Below are 18,286 nucleotides of genomic sequence, written 5' to 3'. Positions count from 1 at the left end.
ATCTGTGGAGGGCGGGGCACAATTGCAGTGGAGCCTAAGCATTTAACATAAGCAGAATCCTGCTTGATCAATATGGCTAGCCAGTTGGCTATGGGAGCTCATAAGTGAGGCATGATGGAAATATCTCTCTTCTGCTTAGGGACCCGAGCAACTGACACTCAGAAACCTATGGCCTCTTATACTGGAGGTAGTACCTAGACTTCATGACTATTGGCCATTGATGGCCTTACCCTCCATGAATTTGTTTAATCCTCTTTCCAAATCAACCAGATTGATGGCCATCACTACATTTTCCATAGTTCTAGCTATGTGCTTTGTAAGAAGTACCGTATTTTTCGCCCTATAGGACGCACTTTTCCCCCTCCAAAAATGATGGGGAAATGTGTGTGCGTCCTATGGGGCGAATGCAGGCTTGCGGACAGCAGCCTGTAGCCCGAAACCCGGGGAGCGCACCCCAGGCTTCGGGCAGCTCTCCGCAAGCCTGGGGAGCCCGGCGGGAGTTCCCGCTGGGCTCCCTAGGCTTGCGGAAAGCAGCCTGTTTTGGGGTCGGGGGAAGCTCGGGCTTCCCCCGCCCCAGCCCCGTGCCTGGGGGGGAAATAATTTTTTTTCTTTATTCCCCCCCCCCAAAAAAAAACTAGGTGCGCCCTATAGGGCGAAAAATACTGTATTTCCTTTTGTCTGTCCCGAGTCTTTCAGCATTCATTGGATGACCGTGGCTTCAATTATAGGAGAGCATTCAAAACTTCTTTCTTTCCACTGTCTTAGCACCATGTATAATTTTATAGCTTCTATTTAACCTCCCCCTCCCTTACACACCATTTTTTCCCTAAACCAAAAAAGCTCCAAGCTTCATATCCTCATACAGGAATTTCTCCAGCAACTTGATCTTGTTGGTTGAAAATGAAAATGAATATAAACCCACCACAATATAATCTTATTGGGCCAGTTCTGTTCTGGTGCCTAATGCCCAATCTAATGGGATGGTCTACCCCATGGGTAGGCAAACTAAGGCCCAGGGGCCGTATGCAGCCCAATCGCCTTCTAAATCCAGCCCACGGACAGTCTGGGAATCAGCGTGTTTTTGCATGAGTAGAATGTGTCCTTTTATTTAAAATGCATCTCTGGGTTATTTGTGGGGCATAGGAATTAATTCATTTATTATTTTTTCAAAATACAGTCCAGCCAAAAAAAATAATGAAAAAATACAGTCCAGCCCCCCACAAGGTCTGAGGGACAGTGGACTGGCCACCCTGCTGGAAAAGTTTGCTGACCCCTGGTCTACCCAGTCTGTGAGGTTGTAGAAACTGACATATAAATGTAATTGTGATTATGCAGAACACCATGCGTGCACGTTACAGGAGTGAGGAGGCAGAGTCGAAAAAGAGCTTAACAACTTGGAGCCCATAAATAAGAGACAAATAGTGGAGCTAGATGACATCATATTGGCTGGCTTGAAAAATTAGATGAGAAGCAACTTTCAAAACAGTAAAGAAGAACAAACACATAGCAATAATCTTAGCAAGGTAGGATGATAAACTGCAATATTTAGGCAGTATTTAAACTGTATGAGTATCCTGCACAATTCTGTTCAATGACATGTCTGTCCTCTACATGTTTATTTTGGGTCAGTATAAATTACTAGTTCCTATTTTATCTCTTCAAAGCTATATGTCATCCCCATGTGTTGGGTTTTGTTTCTTTTTAAAGAACTCTTAGTCTTTACCCTGAAGTTGCCTGGAACTGAATAACATTCTTATCCCCGGAGAGGAAGATGTCTCAAGGTTGCAGTTGACGTACACTGGCAAAGTATCACGAGGGACTCTCCATTGTAAGAATAAATAAGGAGCTTCCATTTAAGAAGAGGAGTTGGGAAGCAGGAATGATCTGGTTCTGCAGTGGTTTGGGTGGGGAATTGTTCAAGGTATGAACAAGTGGTAACAATATACTTAGTTAATTATTTGCTGTGGGCTTCAGGTGGATAGTTCTGTAAGAGGAAAACATGCAGCAATTTCTGAAGTCTCCTTATCTTCTGCTTGTAGCAGAATATGAATTCTGAGGAATTGAATTGACAAGGAGGCAAGAAATGCTAAGGCGTTGGAACACTTACTTTCAAAGCCGCTGAAGTTTAATACTACAATCCACACACAACAGAAATGACAAAGCCATCCTGTATCTGGCGTTAGCATTTCAGTATGATCAGGGATGACGAAAAACAAGGTAAAAAAAGAATAAAAATCCATGCCACAGTGGTCTAAATTCCACAACAAGGAGAAGAAGCTGTCTTTTGCAAACTCTGTTGCTGATGAAAGTTCGGCGTATTTTCATGATTCATCTAATTTTGTGTAATTTGGTTTCCCAAACTTAACACAGAAATGCAGAGTGGGAGAGAGTAAATGACATGTTCAAAGATGGTGAGGTATGGCAGTCTGAAAAAAGGCCCTGTTGCAGAGAAAAACAAACAAACTGTGACATGTCAACATTATCCACATTGAATCTGCATATTTTGGGTTATTTTACATAATTTATTTCGCATCAGATAGTGATGGGAGAAGGCAATAAATTGTTACTGAATTGTTAAGGCTAGGCCGACACTTTGGGCTACTTTAGATACAGTGGTGCCTCGCAAGACGAAATTAATCCGTTCCGTGAGGCTCTTCGTATAGCGGTTTTTTCGTTTTGCGAAGCAAGCCCATTGACAGCTTAGCGGATTAGCGCTATTAGCGGTTTAGCAGCTTTTAGCGGATCAGCTGATAAGCGGCTTAGGGCTTAGGAAAAGGGGGGGGGAGGGAAAAAAACCCCGCAGGAACTTGCAAGACATTTTCGTCTTGCGAAGCAAGCCCATAGGGAAATTCGTTTTGCGAAGCGCCTCCAAAACGGAAAACCCTTTCATCTAGCGGGTTTTCCGTCTTGCGAGGCGTTCGTCTTGCGGGGCACCACTGTATAACAATCTTGGTTTAATATACTATAGTTTATTAAACTGAGAATGAAAGCCATGCCTGTGCCTCTTTCACCTCTCTCTGTTTGACACTTCTATCCTGGTTTGTTTAAGACAGTCTCCTCTGACATCCAGACCAGGAAACTAGTTTAATTTCAGATTACTAACCAAGATACGAAGCCAGGCTCAAAAAGCTGGTTGCCAAAAGAAACTTTATGGAAAGCAAATGCAAGTCCCCCTTCCCAACAGAGTCTGCATTCCAGCCCTGCCAGGTCCCAACAAGGAGCTGGAGATGCTCCAGACCCTCAGATAGGAAAGTGATGGAGACGACAGCTAATGGAAGGGAAAAGGGTGCAAGAAAGTCTATTGAAGAAGAAGCACCACTTCCTCTCATCTTCCTGACATCTGGAAACAGTGCTTTGCTTCTTCCACAATCTAAGGTGATAGCACAACAACTACATTTTCATGAATGTCCATCCTTTGTCCGCTTTATACTTAAGTTTCCTTCAGGATCAGTTCTCAGGGAGTACTGGACATCTACTGATCTTCCTTTGCACACCCTTCTCTTAAAGGCACAATTTGCCACAGATCGTCTGCTCGTGAGGTGTAGCACATAGTTCAGGCCTGGTGTTGATGTCAGAACAGTGCTCCTCTCTACATTGTTTTTCTTCAGGAAATTCAAGAAGTTTTTAATGTGCAGAACTGAAGGACCCAAAGAGGAGGCCCTCAGCCATCAAATCCAGACCATTCAAAATTATTTGTTTAAATCCAGCTATTAGTCAATTAACCATGAAAGCTATGTGGGCTTGTTATAAGCTGTTTTGACTTGCAATCTCAACAAGCATACTTTTAAAAAAAAAACTTTTTAAAAGGCAATGTTAATTAGGACTCTGGTCTTTGAGGTGCTGAATCTCCCATAATTTGACTTCCTAATCATTCCATAAAAGAGGTGACGCTTACCTAAAAATACATTTTTTTTATCCTGTTGTTTAGGGCTTACACAGATTCTAAGCTTCAGGAGCCATAGTGTATGGCAAATTCACCACTTGCTGAGCAGCATACGTCTTAAGAGGTTCTATTGAACTCCAGCTGGATTTTCTATGCACTGTGGATTTTCATTTTGCCTTTTAATTTTTTACTTTAATGAATTACTTTTAACAAAAGAACAAAGTAACAACCAAGCTTTTAAAAGAATAGAAATGTGTGGACCTTAAGAGAGAGAAATTAAATTGACTTCTGGAAAACTAATTAAAAACTTGAGAAAATTCCATTCAAAATGGCTGGCCCTGTATGTTAAGGAACATAGGAAGCTGTCTTATACAATTGGTCCATCTATCTCAGTATTGTCAACACTGGCTGGCAGCAGCTCTTTGAGATTTCAGAGCGGGTATTTCCCAGCTCTACCTGCAGATGCTGGGACTGAACCTGGTATAAAAAAAAATGCTCACAGTATCAACAAAACCATAACATCATCCATTCTTCTTGTTGTTTAGTCGTTTAGTCGTGTCTAACTCTTTGTGACCCCATGGACCAGAGCACGCCAGGCACCCCTGTCTTCCACTGCCTCCCGCAGTTTGGTCAAACTCATGCTGGTAGCTTCAAAGACACTATCCATCCATCTCGTCCTCTGCGTCCCCTTTTCCTTGTGCCCTCTATCTTTCCCAGCATCAGGGTCTTTTCCAGGGAGTCTTCTCTTCTCATGAGGTGGCCAAAGTATTGGAGCCTCCGCTTCACGATCTGTCCTTCCAGTGAGCACTCAGGGCTGATTTCCTTAAGAATGGAGAAGTTTGATCTTCTTGCAGTCCATGGGACTCTCAAGAGTCTCCTCCAGCACCATAATTCAAAAGCATCAATTCTTCGGCGATCAGCCTTCTTGATGGTCCAGCTTTCACTTCCATATATCACTACTGGGAAAGCCATAGCTTTAACTATATGGACCTTTGTTGGCAAGGTGATCTCTCTACTTTTTAAGATGCTGTCTTTTAATCATCCATTAAAATTAATCTAAAAACTAACAAGGCAGAAGAGAATAAAAACAGCAGCAGCGACGTTCAGAGCATCATCATCATCATCACCATCACCATCATAATTTATTATTATTTATACCCCGCCCATCTGGCTGGGCTTCCCCAGCCACTCTGCGCAGCTCCCAACAGAACACTACAACAGAATAAAACTTAAGACGTTAAAAACTTCCCTAAACAGGGCTGCCTTCAGATGTCTTCTAAAAGTCAGTTGTTTATCTCCTTGACATCTGAAGGGAGGGTGTTCCACAGGGTGGGCACCACTACCGAAAAGGCCCTCTGCCTAGTTCCCTGTAACCTCACTTCCCGCAGGGAGGGAACCGCCAGAAGGCCCTTGGAGCTGGACCTCAGTGTCCGGGCTGAACGATGGGGGTGGAGACGCTCCTTCAGGTATACTGGGCCAAGGTCATTTAGGGCTTTGAAGGTAAGCACTAGCACTTTGAATTGTGCTTGGAAAAGGAATGGGAGCATCCCAAAAAGCCTCTTGTCTTTGCTCGGCCAGACAGCAAGTGGCAATGAAGCCAGCTGGACTTCTCTCAATCTCTCTTACTTTCTTGGGAGGCTTTTCCTGGAGTATGTATGCATTGGGTCGGAAGCACAGTAAACTTATGCTTAGTTGAATTTGTGGCCTCTGGGGTGGTGGTGGAATTGCCTCTTGATAACCATATTGTTGTGGTTTGATCAGTTCCTCAGTACTCCTGTAAATATTAATACTGCGACTTCCCAGGGCAGATCAGGTACATAATAGTTTTGCCAAGAAGGAAGTAATTTCTGCCAAAAACACAAATTAATCGTTTCTTACTAAAGCCACAGCTATCCAGTAGCTGGTTTGGTGTCACCTGAATCTGTTCCTTACAGCAAATGTGCATGTTATATCATAGTTCATATACCTGGAATGAAAGGTGAATGAGAGCAAATGTGAAACTTTTTCCTTAACTTGGGTGTCCTCCTGTTCTTTATTTGGAACGAGAGTCTCTGCTCAAAGATACAGAAAAATCTCTGCCTCCTGCTGTTACTGTGAAGAAACCCAAAGCACGAACCTCACCATCTAAAGTGTTTTGCTAAATTTCACAATCTCCCTGTTATACTAAATGTACCTTGGAAAACGAGTAAAAGCAGGAATCGGCACTGTATTGTGTGACAGTCCGTAATTAGTCTTTTTGCATTGCAGAAATTATTATTAGCACTTCAGTTCATTATCAAAGCAAATTTAATTTTTATATGTAGAGGGAGCTGACTGTATTTAAAAAGGAAGTTTTGTTTATATAGCCTGAAAAAATTAATTCCTGACAAATGTGAAGGAAATTGATAGATTTTAACCAGGAATATATTTGTGTATGCCTAATTGTCCTTTGTGAAAATATCTGCTCTACGTGCCAGCATAGATCTCTATTACAAATGAGTAATTTAAATTATGGTGTTTGGGGTTGGTTGTTTTTCTTAAGCTACTGATTCCATATTATAGCCCATTAAATTCAACATGGTTTACATACATGTTAACTATGAATAGTATTGAACCCAATGTATTTCAAAATGTAAGTTTATTTAACAAAGGGAAGCATCAATCACTTATTTCAAAACTGTTATCCTGGTCAGAAAAAAATTGCAAAAATATTGGTAAATGTGAAATCAAGTAAGCTAAAAAATAAATCTTCACATTTTATGTGGCAGCTGTGCTCATTAAATGATCTTACACCAGTAATCGCTCTCTGCCCAGCCCAACACATGTGAGTGTTGCAAAAATAAAATGCAAAAATCCTCTACATCGCTCAACCAAGTGCTTTGAGAATGCTTACCATCAAGGCATAAAAGCAATGACTGTTCCCTGTAGTTTGCCCCCAGAATATGATATTCAAATAAATGCCACCTCTGATCATGAAGAAGCCCCCATTTAGTTATTATGGTGGATCCATCCTCCATAAATCTGTCTAATCCCATTTTGAAACCACCTAATCTCTAAGAAGGGACGCGGGTGGCGCTGTGGGTTAAACCACAGAGCCTAGGACTTGCCGATCAGAAGGTCGACGGTTCGAATCCCCGCGACGGGGTGAGCTCCCATTGCTCGGTCCCTGCTCCTGCCAACCTAGTACTTTGAAAGCACGTCAAAGTGCAAGTAGATAAATAGTACTGCTGTGGTGGGAAAGTAAACGGTGTTTCCGTGTGCTGCTCTGGTTTGCCAGAAGTGGCTTAGTCATGCTGGCCACATGACCCAGAAGCTGTACGCCGGCTCCCTCGGCCTATAAAGCGAGATGAGTGCCGCAACCCCAGAGTCATACGCGACTGGACTTAACGGTCAGGGGTCCCTTTACCTTTAATCTCTAAGAGGAACTACCATTCCATAGGAGGATTCTTGCCTCTCTCTTCCCTCCCACTTCTTTTTCTTCTCCCCTTATAATTCAGATTGAAATATAATTTATTTTTGCTGATTTTACTCTATAAAGGACCACATATATATCAATGGCACTATATAAATATGACTGCCCTTGAAACGTTGCCCTTGCCTTTAATTTGGCCTGTGCATCGCCTCTGTTGCATCTTTTGGTTTGTTTGTTTGTTTGTTTGTTTGTTTGTTTGTTTGTTTGTTTGAGTATAAGAATCTCCTGTCTTGTAACTTGAATCCATTGCTTTGGGTCCTAGCCTCTGGAGCCAAGAGAAAAGAAGCTTGCTCCATCTTCTACGTGACAGTCCTTTAGATATTTGAAGATGGCTACCATATCACTTCTCAGTCTCCTCTTTTCCAGGCTAAACATCCCGAGCTCCCTCGACCTTTCCTCTTAAGACTTAGTTTCCAGACACTTTATCATCTTGCTCTCCCTCCACTGCACATCTTCTAGCTTGTCAATATCCTTCTTAAATTGTCTCTCTCCACCTTTTAGATGTTTTTGTTGTGTTGCTTAAGATTGTGCCTGAGAAGAGTAGCACCAAGCTCAAAGACTCTTATATGACTCTTAACCTTCATGTGTTTTAGGGTGCTGTATTTGTTTACATTACTTTGAATTGAAATAATATATTGGGTTATTGGAGGTATTGTTTCGTTGCTATGGTTGTGAGCAGCCCTGAAGGCTTATTTGACCATTAAGGAGGGATATAATTATAACGGATGCAACCCCAACTTGGAAAACAATGAAATAATCGATGGAGGAAAATGTGTTGCCTAGTCCTTTGGCATCTGCCTGTTCATTTAAAATTAAGCAAACTCCATCTTCCCAGTTGTTTAAGTATTAAGACACACTTGGATGCTGTTTTAAACTGATAGGGGTGACCCGTTACCTTGGTCAGCATGATTTTTAAACCGGAAATGTAGCAGTATTGTCCCTGAAGTGTTTTATTCTATCAGCCACTGTGTCTGAGGAACTCAGGGTAGTGGCACAGATTCTTATGCTCTCCCCTCACTTTAACCCCCCACCTTTGGCCATGCTGGCTGGGAATGATGGGAGATGTAGTCCAACGACATCAAAAGGGCATTCAGTTAGCAATCCTACCGGAAACTGGGTCAAGATCACCCACTGAGCTTCATAACTGACATGGAGTTTTTAACCTGGTCCAACATTTCAGCCATGAAACTGCACAGAAGAAGAAGAAGAGGAGTTTGGATTTGATATCCCGCCTTTCACTCCCTTTAAGGAGTCTCAAAGCGGCTAACATTCTCCTTTCCCTTCCTCCCCCACAACAAACACTCTGTGAGGTAAGTAGGGCTGAGAGACTTCAGTGAAGTGTGACTGGCCCAAGGTCACCCAGCAGCTGCATGTGGAGGAGCGGAGACTCGAACCCAGTTCCCCAGATTACAAGACTACCGCTCTTAACCACTACATCACACTGGCTCTCAGGTTCTTTGAAAAAGGCAAGCAAAGATCTGTCTGTTGCTGCGGTGCCTTTCATAGTGCTGTGGTCTTCATGAGACTATTCTCCCGCCCCCATTGCCACATTACTTCCTCCCTCCCTACTCTACTATTCCTAGTGCTGCTAATAGCAACACAATGTTCTACTGTTTCACAAATCTGAAGACTTGTTTCCTCCTCTGGATAAACTATTTGGCCTCTGGACAAGATTATTTCCATATGGAACAGGATTGTTATCACTTAATAGAAAATAATTATCCAATGCAAATTGACTTACGGGTTGTCGAGCTGGCTAGAAAGCAGCAAGCTTCACGGAGCATTTTAAAGGCTGCCTTGCTGGCTGTTTAAGTACATGTAACTGCAGAGATAAAGCCCGATATTTATTTTTCCTGAGACTGAGGGGCATTAGGAATTCAGAACATAGACGCAAAAAATAACCCCCAGTGCTTTGAAAAGTAGGTGTTTTCAAGAATGGAAAGTAATGGCAAATTTCAATAAAGGTGGCATAGACAAGAGCGAAGGCAGCTAACCTGTGGTACTTTCAGAGCTTGCTGTATTCCGACTCCCATCATCCCTGGCCATTGGCCCTGCAGTCTGGAGTGACTGCCCCTCTATTAATGTCCGTGTCAGGTCGCTCAACGATTGCTACTGTGTCCTTTCTTTTAGCAGATCAAGATGACAGCAAAAACTGCAAGGTTTTTAGCGGGGGCAATTGGAATAAGATATATTATTTGATTGTTGTTTTAAACCCCCAAAATGTATTTTCTATAGTAAGTTTTTACCTCTATCTCCAGTACATTTTATTTTATTTTATTGCTATGGCTAGTTGTTGTTGTTGTTTAGTTGTTTAGTCCGACTCTTTGTGACCCCATGGACCAGAGCACGCCAGGCACTCCTGTCTTCCACTGCCTCCCTCAGTTTGGTCAGACTCATGTTTGTAGCTTCGAGAACACTGTCCAACCATCTCATCCTCTGTTGTCCCCTTCTCCTTGTGCCCTCCATCTTTCGCAACATCAGGGGCTTTTCCAGGGAGTCTTCTCTTCTCATGAGGTGGCCAAAGTATTGGAGCCTCTGCTTCACGATCTGTCCTTCCAGTGAGCACTCAGGGCTGATTTCCTTAAGAATGGATAGGTTTGATCTTCTTGCAGTCCATGGGACTCTCAAGAGTCTCCTCCAACACCATAATTCAAAAGCATCAATTCTTCGGCGATCAGCCTTCTTTATGGTCCAGCTCTCACTTCCATACATCACTACTGGGAAAACCATAGCTTTAACTATACGGACCTTTGTTGGCAAGGTGTTGTCTCTGCTGCCTTGCTGTGGTGAAGGAGCTTGAATAACTCAGAGAAGCCATGAGCTATGCCGTGCAGGGCCACCCAAGACGGACAGGTCATAGTGGAGAGTTTTGACCAAACGTGATCCACCTGCAGCAGGAACCGGCAAGCCACTCCAGTATCCCTGCCAAGAAAACTCCATGGACAAAGACAACAGGCTATGGCTAGTGGCTGATGCAAATAAAGATTCTTCTGATTCTGATTCTGATGAAGTTCCCCCAGTGTGCAGTTTGCAATAGTCAGAGATTTTCAACTTAGTCCCCAGCTCCCTTGACTAACTACATTCTTTCTGCGCCACCCCTGCAGTCTATCTGCTGCTGTGGCTCCTAATGCCCATTGCGGTAAGGGAAAAGAGAGAGAATTAGGGGGAGGAGGGGGAGGAGAGAGGAGAAGGGGCAGCTGCACACAGCATGGGAAGCCAACCCACTCACTGTTGAGGAACAGGCAGGACTTGGCCCAGGGAGTGGTGCCACTCACACTGCCTGCCTGCTCGCTCGCTCACTCACTCCTTTGCTCACACTTCCAAGCTGCTCACCGGGCAAGCAGGAGGAAGTAGGGGGGGGGGACAGAGACTCCCTGCTGCTGTTCTCGACTCCCCTGAGAACTGCTCACGGGTCTGTACCACACATGGTGCTGCTGCTCCCTGCATCCCACCCTTGGCCACCTGAGGGAGCTCCCTCACTCCGCCTAACAGTAGGGCTGGCCCTGTGAAACAGGACTTTTTTTTTTCTAGGCAAGCAGGGAAGAGACTTTGTAGCGACTGATTCAGTCGTTAGAAATTGATAGGAACGGGTTGTGAAGGTGTGGACATCCAAAGGGGTGTGGATAGGCTGGCGGACAATACAGGTGAGGAATCAAAAGGCTGTGGCGTGTTTGAAGCTCTGGAAGGGGGGGGGGATTGGTTACAGTTAGGATATTGGAGATCCTAGACCTAATGGTAGCCTTTAGAGGAATCTTGCCTGTTCCAAGGCCAACTATACGGGCAGATTTGCTGGGTCTCAGTTCACGGATGAGTCTGTGCTAAGTGAAAGGGTTTGCTTTTGTTGCTCACAGGGAGATATTTTGGAACAAGACAATCCTATACAGAAGCAAGAGACTCCACTTGTACCATAATGCTCATATTTGTAAATTAGGGATGGATCGTGCTTTTTGTTTTCAGAGGGTACTCAGGGGGTACGTAGTACCGGCACATCTTCTTGTTAAAAAGTGTGGCACATACTGTAACAACTTTATGGTGAGTATCAGCACCTATTTTTCTAGAAAAAAGCACTGGGGATGGAGGGTTCAGCCCATTCTGTTTCAGGTTAGTTTTGCATGCACTCAATCATAGGTCTGTTCCCTTCCATATTTTTGCAGATTAAAAAAGACATGAATAATTTAAATTGTACACATTTTGTATGCATTTTACACACATTCTTCCCCTGGACTATGCATTTTTGGTATGCTTTTCAATGCATTCCCCCCTAAGGTAAGCATTTCTGTATGCACTTTCCCCCATAAAATGTACATTTTTTTGCACAACTTTTGAACTGAAATAGTACCACAAAATTCACAGGTGTGCATAATCCAATCAGTGGTTGTATTCCACTCTGCATAAAAGTCCAGGACTGAAAAATTAGCTCAGTGGACCAAATGAATTTGCCCTCCATCCCTATTGTAAACACTTTGGTATCACAAAATGCCCTGTAAGATTCCAGTATTTACAAGGGAAATGACTTTGACAGCTATCCAGAAAGAATTGCCTTTCTTTGCAAGGGCCAAAGTCATTTAGCACAACAACAACAAAAAAGCTGTGGCCATAAAATATTTCTATGGAATTAGTTTGCATCTAACTTTTTCCCATGTTTAATCTAGGACTGCAAGATTTATTAAATTAGAATTACTCTGAAGGGCTGGAGCAATAGGGGGCATTTCTTTTTCTTTCCTTTTTTAATTGGAACATTTTGATATTGTTTTAAAGATCCTGATCACTCCCATTTTTCCCCCCTCCAATTTGGATTCCAGTAATTAAAACACTTTTGAGGATGCTCTGCTCCCCTAAGTAATAAGTAGTTTACCCAATTAATTACACTATTAGTTAAATATGTATTTTTGTAACATGCATATTCACCCAAGTATTTACTTGAACTACCAAATGCATATTTAAATATGTATCATACATTTTAATGCATAATAATTATTTGGGAGAAAGCGAGAATCCTTCTGAGACACACCTGTCTAGGGAACAGAAATGCATACCTGCCAGTAGAGTTTTGCCTCACTACAAACATGGCTGCCACTCTTGTTTTGAGGGTCTTCTACAAGAATCTGGAAATCTGAACCCATCACCACCACCACCTCTCTCTCTCTCTCTCTCTCTCTCTCTCTCTCATTGTGTGTGTGTTTGTTTGTTTGTTTGTTTGTGTGTCTCCTATGAAAGCAGATGGCATTTTAGTCATTTTCCCCCTCCATGAAAGCCACCACACAAGAATTGAGTGTCACATGTAGCAAGTAACTCAACTCTGTGAACTGAGTATTTCTGCTGCACTTAATCTAGGACACTGGTTCTTGTTCCCTGTTTCCCCAACTTGTAAGACGTTCCAGGACAAGTTTCCTTGACAGCAGAGAGTTGTAGAAACTTAGGACTGTAGTAAGCTGGGCAGGGAGCCTGCAGGAAGCAGCGGCACTAAATTAATTCTGGTGGCTTAAACAGAAGGAGTTACTGATCTTCATCCAGGTCCACTTCCAAATCTGCATCTTCCTGTAGGGACTTCATCCCTTCTTGGTCTTCCTTAAAGCCCAGTCCCAGAGGTGTGTTTCTGCACTCATCACCCAACTGGGGACAATAAAAAAGGAGTAGCAGTCCCAAAAGAAGGTCAGTTGTTCAGGAGACATGTTTGAAGGCTCTTCTTTAGTTGTTGTTTTAAAAATGTCAACAGGCCTATTAGGTGGTTAAATTGTTAAAATGAACCAATCATTTTTATGACTCCCCTGTATTTTTTTTATTTTATGGCAATATATCTGGTTTCGCCAGAAGCAGATTAGTCATGCTGGCCACATGACCTGGAAAAACTGTCTGCGGACAAATGTCAGCTCCCTTGGCCAGTAAAGCAAGATGAGCGCCGCAACCCCAGAGTCGTTTGCGACTAGACTTAACTGTCAGGGATCCTTTACCTTTATCCTTTCTGTAAATCTCGTACATCTCCCTGGTGCAGGATTGTCTTTGAAATAAGTAACAAAATGTGTAAATTTTATTACTTAATTTATTTATAAAAGAATTCATAGTCATATGTTACAAAATGCTGTAAACAGGAGACAGTGCAGCTTAAACAAAATGTTCGATAGTTGGTGCTATTGAGCACTGTTGCTTCTGAATAAGACTCAGGAATGCAAAATAGCCATGTGACCACGTCATTTACAGATGTAGGTGAGCATTTTGCTATTTCTAACCAATCACAGGCATACTTGACCCTGAAATACATGCCAATGATTGCCACCAAAACAAAACACACACCCCAAGCCACTTGGGGCACCCCCTCCACAGTGTCACTGAAATAAATGGGATACACACAACCCTTGCACCATCCGGTCAACTTCCAGGGGAAACGGTCCCAAAGAAATATTCTCATTATTTGGCAGCCTAGTTTGCTTTCCTTTACAAAAATCAATTTTTCAGTGTGGATGTTGGCTCTGGGGAAGCCCGCTGAACTGATGAATATTCAACATGTGTCTATTTTCATAAATGTTAATTCCATACTTAGTCACTTACAAAGTATTGTCTATTCACTGCATGCAGTTAACTGATCATATTGCATCTCTGTTGATAGATCTGCCCTGCAGTTAGACAAAGTACAAGATCAGTGGAGAGGGTCACCTCTACTTTTAATGACACATGTTTCCTAGGAAGAGCCCATGTGCAATGAAGGATGCAGTGCAGGAGGCAACATTCTCCCAGTGAATACTCCTTAGCCGCCCTGGTCAGTCTCGGAGACTTCATAAGAAACATACAAGCAGGCAATAAAATGAAAAGCATTCATGTGAAACAGCAGCCCATAGGTTTCTCTGGTGTCCGCTGCAAACGGCTCAATTACCCCTGACATTGTCTCTTCTTGCAGGGGAACACACACACACACAGAGAGAGAGAGAGAGAGAGAGAGAGAGAGAGAGAGAGAGAGACTACTTTCCTGATGGGGACTGTCTTATGGAAGCTTGGGGCAGGGCTTGTTTTCATAAACTCCTTACACTGAGATTTCCTTCTATCAGGCATTCTCAAGTTTTGGTCCTACAGAGCCTTCTCAAGCCAAGGAACTGTTGACTGCCCTCCTATTATAATGAAAAGCACATTCATACTACATCTTTTTCTCTCCAGTTGTCTGGTTTTGACTCTACACTTGCAGACCTTCCAAGTGTCCCTATTTTCCAGGGACAGACTTACAGAAGCCACCCGTTTCGATCCCAGAATGTCCCGCTTTTCCTTGGGGCGTCCCAGTTTTCATCGGTGGAATGTTGGAGGGTATGGAGTTATGCGACCCCCAAGCCAAGGAGATAAGTAACTATACAAACTTTAGAAGACAAGGGAAAACAGCCCTGTATAGGGAAGTTTTTTAATGTTCAATGTTTTATTATGTTAATGATGATGATGATGATGATATATTATTTATATGGTTGCCCCAGCTACTCTAGGTGGCTTCCAACAAATTAAAACATGAAACACAGTAAAAACTCAGATATTTAAAACTTCCCTATACAGGGCTGCCTTCAGATGACTTCTAAAAGTCATTGTTGTTTATAATATAATATTTCCTTGACATCTGATGGGAGGGAGTTTCACAGAGTGGTCACAACTACCAAGAAGGCCTTCTGCCTGGTTCCCTGTGGCTACATCTCTCACAGTGAGGGAACTACCAGAAGGCCCTCGGAGCTAGACCTCAGTGTCTGGGCTGAATGATGAGGGTGGAGACGCTCCTTCAGGTATATAGGACCGAGGCCGTTTAGGGCTTTAAAGGTCAGCACCAACACTTTGAATTGTGCTTGGAAATGTACTAGGAGCCAATGTAGGTGTTATACGGTCCCATTGACTGCTCCCAATCACCAGTCTAGCTGCCGCATTCTGGATTAGTTTTCGTTTCCAAGTCACCTTCATAGGTAGCCCTACCCCATAATAAGAGAGCAGACAGCTGCTGTTCATACATGCCCCAAGACAAACATTTTGGCAGGCAGAGCGACAGCAGCATTCTTCAAGACAACTGGCACTGATAAATTGCATCCCAAATAGCACTGAGTACAGTCCAGACTGCTAATACCCTGTACACAACTGCCTATAAAAATTAAAAAGGTCTTCTTAGAAACATTTGTAAAAAGGGAGTGAAAGAGTTTAATCATTGTAGGAGACTATACCTTAAGGGTATCGTTTCAGAAATACAGGCAGAGATTAGAGGGGATTTGCGAGATGGTGTTTATTCCCAATTTAGGTGCTTTCCATAAATTAATTATAGAAGCAAGCCAAAAACAAGGGAAAAGTACACTGGGAAATTCTCAGTGTGTTAGTCATTTTCATACACTAATATTCATGCCATCTGCCTTGGGGTTTTTCTCGCTCTCTTTTCTCTGAATGTACTATTGTTAATTCGAGGTTGCTTTCTTCTGCAGAGATCAATCTCTCTACTTCTGTTGTTCCATGGCAGGAAGAAGCGCCACATCATGGGCAGTTTATTAAAAGTACAAATGGTTGATCACAGAGACACCATTACATAGCAAGCAGTTCTTCAATGGAGTTCCTTGCTGAGATGTTTTCTCATCCCCCCCCCACCCCCCATTTATAAAGCAGTGGGGAGTTGAGGGCAACCTTTGAAAGATCTGTTTCCTTTGAGAAAGGGAATTCCAGAGTCTTAGGCCTGTTTGGGACATAACTGTGTGATGAATGATTGAGCCTTGGACTTGCGCACTTCCCTCTCCCCTTTCCATTCCAGCATGGACACGAGTAGGAAATTGGGAACATGTGCTTCCTGGTTCAAATTAACCATGGTTTATTGTTATGCCCTGAAAGGGCAAACTGTGGTAAGTCTAAACTATGGGTTACTAAAACACGCCCAAATCAAATTCTGGTTTATAACTCTAGCTTGTTTTTAAAAAACACCATAGTTTAAGCTAACCAGAGTTTCCAGTCTAAACATATGCTTCCAATCTCCTCCTTGTGGCTGCACCTGGGATTTCCTGGTACTTGTTTCCATAATGATGAAACATGGTTTAACCCAGTGTTTCCCAACCTTTGGTCTCCAGCTGTTTTTGGACTACAATTCCCATCATCCCTGACCACTGGTCTTGCTAGCTAGGGATGATGGGAGTTGTAGTCCAAAAACAGCTGGAGACCAAAGGTTGGGAAACACTGGTTTAACCCATCCATAATGTGTTCCTGGAAGGTATTTAGACATAGGCTCCAGTTGTGCACGCACTGCACATGCAAAGTGTGGTCTACTCCCCAAAGACTCCTGGGAGCTGCAATTTACCCCTCACAGGGGTACAATTCCCAGCACCCTCAACAAACTACAGTCCCAGGATTCTTGGGGTGTGCATGCTTTAAATCAATAGCATTCGCACAGCCTCCACATACCAGTCAACTGTCCCAGAAAAAACGGGGCATCTTATTTTTTCTCACGAGAGGACCATGGCCCAAATAACCGCCACTGTCTCATGCAATTTCAGACCACATGCTCACCCTGAAAAAGTACTTTTGGGGGGCAGCAATCTTGCATGGTGCCCCAAAATGTGTTTTGGGGTGCTATGTCTGGGGAAAATGCTTTTCGGGGGAGCTGCGATCTCGCATGGGTCATGTGACTTGTGTGGCCCCAGAAGATGCCCCAGATTTGAGCCACTTCATATTGAAGGCTATGACTCCACAAAGCAGCTGACAGGGACGCGGGTGGCGCTGTGGTCTAAACCACTGAGTCTCTTGGGCTTGCTGATCAGAAGGTCAGCGGTTCAAATCTGGGTGGTGGTGGTGGTGGTGGTAAGCTCCCGTCGCTCTGTCCCAGCTCCTGCCAACCTAGCAATTCGAAAGCATGCCAGTGCAAGTAGATAAATAGGTACTGCTGCAGCGGGAAGAAAAACAGTGTTTCCGGGTGCTCTGGTTTCCATCACAATGTTACATTGTTCCAGAAACAGTTTAGTCTTGCTGGCCACATGACCTGGAAAGCTGTCTGTGGACAAACACCGGTTCCTTCAGCCTGAAAGCGAGATGAGCGCCACAACCTCATAGTCACCTTTGACTGGACGTAATCTTCCAGGCGTCCTTTACCTTTACCTTTTTTTTTTTTTTTTTTTTTACAAAGCAGCTGCTGGTACGGCTCCTTCCAAGGCAGAATCAACAAAGTCCCAAGAGTTTAACAAACTTAGAACAGACCAGTTTCCTTTGTGAAACCTGGACCTCTGGGCAACTCCAAATATTTCCTGCTGACAAGTCCGTAACCTGAAACACTTTTGAATTCCAAGGAATACTGAAAATTGCCTGGCTGGCCCACCAAAACAAATATGGAGGATTGCTGTCCTCAGTCTGGCAATGAATTAATTCAGTTTGCCTGGCCTGGTCAGAGATTGACAATCCCTGTGTAACGGAGGGGAGAAGGAAGACCCATTGCCAGTCCCTGGCAATAGTATTTGCAGCATACATAATTTCTAGCTCTAAACTGCCACCTGGGAGTTCTGTTCTTTTTATATATGTACATTGTTTTGTTAAGTACGGAATCTGCATTTTACTGCAAGTCAGATCCTAATTGGTTTGGCAGGATGGTAGAAGGCACGATGCCACCTCTGTCTTGTAGCCACCCTGCCAGTGCCCGTCAGCCTGGACCCAGTTAGAAAGATGCTCTGCCAGGACTGCCCCTCTGACAGCAAGCAGCAGTGGGAGCTCTCAGACTTGAATGGTGTCCTGTCCGGCACATGTCAGCCCTATAAAAAGTAACGATGGCATCCTAAAGCCTCAGAACACTGGGACAAACTGACTAGAGGAACGGTAGCATTCCTTCATGGGAGATAATTACAGAAAAGTTAATTAACTATTTGGCTGGGGGAAAGCAGGAAGTTGGAAGGCGGTCCAATATAGGCCCCCACTGTTTGAAATATGGCAACCCTAGTCTCACCATCAATGCAAATAACTTTTGGAAAGATAAGGGGAAAGGG

The 18,286-nt window shown here is 43.4% G+C and overlaps 1 long non-coding RNA gene across 3 annotated transcripts in view; it reads left to right on the top strand.

Annotated features, from left to right (window-relative positions):
• LOC309332576 overlaps positions 1 to 18,286 on the top strand; it is a 37,089-nt gene that overhangs the window by 1,109 nt on the left and 17,694 nt on the right. For all 3 annotated transcript variants that reach the window (XR_014152192.1, XR_014152193.1, XR_014152194.1), the window contains exon 2: positions 1,336 to 1,523. This is a non-coding gene — a long non-coding RNA (uncharacterized lncRNA). The remainder of the gene's footprint in view (positions 1 to 1,335; positions 1,524 to 18,286) is intronic.

This window comes from Podarcis erhardii (assembly GCF_964252035.2).
Source record: "Podarcis erhardii genome assembly, chromosome: 17".
NCBI lineage: Eukaryota > Metazoa > Chordata > Lepidosauria > Squamata > Lacertidae > Podarcis > Podarcis erhardii.
This window is presented reverse-complemented; position numbering and strand designations above follow the sequence as displayed.